The sequence below is a fragment of the Telopea speciosissima genome, chromosome 2, assembly GCF_018873765.1.
Source record: "Telopea speciosissima isolate NSW1024214 ecotype Mountain lineage chromosome 2, Tspe_v1, whole genome shotgun sequence".
Lineage (NCBI taxonomy): Eukaryota > Viridiplantae > Streptophyta > Magnoliopsida > Proteales > Proteaceae > Telopea > Telopea speciosissima.
Window position 1 is genome coordinate 72,634,778 of NC_057917.1, and position 4,629 is coordinate 72,639,406.

Here is a 4,629-nt window from a genome sequence, read left to right on the forward strand (position 1 = left end):
TTGGCATGCACTGTAATGGCTCCACAACCTTAATTTTGAGCAACTAGGCAGTACGTTAATGTTCAATATAATTATTTGGCCAAGCCTATGATCTACTTTCCTAGTTCCTTGTAGACTCAAAAATATCAGTATCGGTCTTGCTCAATATCGATACTATATCGCTACGATGGTAACATTACCTTCGCTTTTGGTGATTTTATTTTATGGGAAAAAGTTTTCTGTCCGGGAGTGCGGCCTACACCAGCACTCCCATGAGTCTATCTCTCTCCTCCCCATGTGAAAAGACATCTCTCGCCCCTTATTTTGAGGAGGTGAGAAATAGACACTCTTTATATATTTACCTGATCGGACGGAATTTGGGCACGTAGCGTACGGATCGCAATACGACACTCGGACAAAGAACTACTTTCCTTATTTTATATATTTACCCTTGAATCGGACCGTTACATTGACACAGAATTTGGGCACGTAGAAATATCAATCTCTACCGATACGGATCGATCCAATACCGATTCTTAAATAATGCTCCTTTATGGTCCATACATTCATCAATTAAGCAAAATCGTATCCTAACCACAGTTGATGGAAAATAAGTTATAACTTAACCTTTTTTTTTGCTAGTCACTGATATCGATACCGTATTGATAGCACGGTATGGACAAGAGGTAAAATGGTTAAAAAACCCATTTTTTAAGAAAATTCAGGGGTAATTTTATCCAATCTAGGTCGATACCGTATCGATATCGTATTGGTTTTACATGTTGCCATTACCCGTTCCGATACCGTGCACTAAAACCATGTCTACATGTGTATTTAGAACTTGACATCTTCATTTTATTGCACGTTGTTTTGTTCTTAATAGCATTTAATTCAGGTTTTTCAATGAGAGTAAATATGTCATCTCGCATAGAACTACAGTAAATGTTTCATTGAAAAGACATTCAACTTTTTGAAAATCCCTATTTACCCTGAATTTTTATCCTCATAATTACACTGCCCATACGACAAGTACATCTATAAGAAGGAGGTAGACCCCATGTGAACCCCACCTCAAGCAAGGGGTAAGATAGTCATTTCTGTCCCCTTTGTTAGATGTACTTGACGTCAAGTACAGACAATGTAATTGAGAGGATAGAGATCCCTTTACCCTTGCATTAAAAACATTTTAGAATCAAACAAGGAAAAAAAATATATTATAAATCTATTGACAATCCTACAAAATCCCTTAATTAAAAAGTGCTTTGCTCAAATACAAGACTACCCATTTTGGGGGTTCAATAACTAGAGAGAAAGAGGTTGGCAAGCCTAGTTCCAGTTAGTTAAGTTTTCGAACAATCTAAATATAAATTTGCCTTCTTCTCTTATACCTAAAAGGGAAGAAAGTAATTTTATTAATTATTATTATAAGAGAGAATTAGTTATAAGAATAAACTTAAGACATATGTATATAGATAATTCAATATCCTTTATGACCAATTTGGGTAGAGGAGAAGAAATAGTAATCTAACAAATAAATGCAGGCCATGAGAATATATAAGGAAAAAGGAAAGGTTAGGTTCACATGCACAGAAAAGTTAGGTGTAACTTAATGCTTGAAAATATGGCTTCTAATGTAGTTTTAAACTCATGTATTTCATTTTCATGGTTTTCTTATACATTAATTTAGGTGACCATCCTTCATTGTATGCATCGAAGAATAAGAAAATGAATCCAATTAGATGCCATCATTTATAAAACAATTAAAAGACATATTTAATTTGCAAGAAGGATAACACATAGATTGTTTTATTCCATGCCACTTATTTCTCTCTCCTTATTAATTTAACAGAATTTGCAAAAATGTTAAAAAAAATAATAATAAAATGTGCAAACCCATCAAAATCGGACCAGGATCCTCTACAGTACTGGTGAGGTGGTGATGCACATTCGATGACACAACAGAGGCCAAGTGGCACACATGGCACACATGGCCTCTGTTGTGCCACCGGATGTGCACTGCAACCCCGCCAATACTGCAGAGGATTTTAATACATTAAAATCCCTCTTACAATTAATGATGCATAGATTTTTTTTTCCTTAAAAAGTTGTTAGTAAAAGATATAAATTTGATTTGTAAAGTAGTAGAATCAATTTAATTCCTCAAAATATTATCAAATAAGATTAAGTTTTCCTTCACGATTAAAGAAAGAAGAAAAAATTAGGTTCTAAACCTGTTATTTGTTTGAAAAATGTTTGGCTAAGAATATATTGTTTTCAAATTAAGTGATTGCAAAGATAGGTAGCCCAAAAAAGTCATCAATTTCACTCAATCAGTCAGGTGTTTAATGATACTTCATGGCTAGCATGAAGTAGAAACACCATTGTAACTATCGAACAAGTGGCTAATGATTCTTTATGGATATTATGAATTTGAAATACCATTATCAACAAACAATAAAGGGAGATGATTATTCATTCGTCAAGTGGTTAATGATTCTTCATGGGTGGCATGAAATTGAAATACCATTGTAATGCTTGACTTTAGCAATTCCACAGTTATTTACTTATTGGGGCATCCCTTAAGGTGTCAAAAAAATTTACCAAAAAACAAAGGTATCTAAAAATTTGTAACTTTTTTTTTGTTCTTTTAGTTGAACATATTTTTTTAATGAGAATAAATTCTGTCTTTTCACATGTGTGCTAAAAAAATATGTAAACACAATGAAAAAGTTTTCTTCCACTAAAAGTAGAGGAAATACACAAAATCTAACAGTCATAATTATTCTGACACTCTATATTAGACGAAAACGAAAGTATTTTTCCCTTCATAATGATGTTAATTCCACTACCGTAATGACTCAAAGTAAAGGATTTTGATGATGACATAATGATAAGTTACCTTAAAATTATTTTGAAAGTTTTATTTTATCTCGAAACTTTTGAGAATAAAACAAGAGTCAACCGATGAAAACTACAAGTTCTAAATATACCTAAAGCTAAAGGTGTCATTTGAATCTTCCCTCTAACAAAATCCAAATTTTCTTCTTAAAAAAGAAGAAAAGGGCAATGAATGGTAATACAAAGGATTTAGCTTGCTAGGATAAGTGGAGAAAGTTTTTCACCATCCTTTCGTTCAAAGAGACTGTGATTGGAGATTGGACTCTTAGAATAGTAAATGTCATTATAAACTTGCGCCTCCTTATGTAGGGACCTATAAAACAACCTTTCTCAGTCAATCCTTCAGTAGATCCTCCTATGGATTAAGATGTTCTCTCTTCATTGTGGGTGATGGGATACTCGGTCCATCTAATAGTTTGGTTTTCTCAAGCCTTAGTATCTTTCCCTTAATTCTATTTTGATCTATTTTTAACCCGCATTAGAATTATTTGATATGTCATGTGCTTCGTTCTTCAACATAAATTCATTTTTTCCCTCTTTTTTACACAAAAAACCTTAGATTGTGTTTAATATGCATTCACATAGTAAATTCTATATCAAGAATGCATTATGAAACAAGAAAATAGAGAAGAATTGAATTTCAGAATGTGTTCTACATCCAAAGTCTATTCTAAGAATGCATATGTACCAAACACATCCTTAAACTATATGGATAGTTTTTGAGTCGCATTATTTTATGGGAAAATGATTTCTATGGGGTAACGTGCACCTTTACGCTCAAACACTAAGACCCATGAAAGGTGAAAATGCCGTCCTATTGATGCTTCCGAGTGCACTCCCATTGGCTCTCGGGCGTATAAAAGCCATGCTCCCCATAAAGAACCATTCCCCTGATTTTATATTCAAGTGAACCTCAAGACAAGATTCAAGTTGCTGATCCCATTTAATTGGCTTCCTTGATTTGAATTATTAACATGTTAACTAAGAAAAAAGGTAAAAGATTGCTGCTTGATCGCGTGCCCTACGTTTAGATATAGGGTTGGCAAAATGATTACCCCACTCTCATGTTGGATTCCTGGTGCATTCCCATTAGCCCTTATGCCACGCAAATAAATAACATTCTCTCCCTCTCTTTAAAAAAATTTAATTTTATATCCAGCTCATCACAAGGCCACGCCACTAAGCAGCAGCATTTTTACTCTTCCTTTAAAAAGAGAAAAAAGATTTTAAGTTAAAATGTTACCTCAATCGAATTAGTCAAACAATTTATGTTGACCGAATATCTAATTTCCCCTACGGTTGCAATGTGAATTTACTCTTTTGGATTGAACAAATTTATTTCATCTTATGCCATTACTGCATTATCCAGTTCTCAAGACGATGACGCATGACGGTTCTCTGACTGTAAAGCGCAAAGCTGATGACTGAAGGCTAATTTAGTAATTACACATTCCCATGGAAGGAATATTATAACTCACACAGTCACACGTTCCCCGTACAACTGTAACGTTTAATAATAAAAACTTAGGACATTCCTTAAGAATAATTGCATTATAGGGGGTATTTTTGTAATTTCGGTGAGGCAAAAATTGAGGAACGCGGTACTTGAACGTGAGAGGCGGTAAGGCCAGGTGGCTGGTATAAAATGATGGTGTTGGACAGCCAATCCTTCGCCACCCAAGAAGCCGCTGGCCAACATTTCCTTCTTTCGGTCGCTCTGTCTCTCTGTGGGTTCTTAAAAAAAAGTTCATT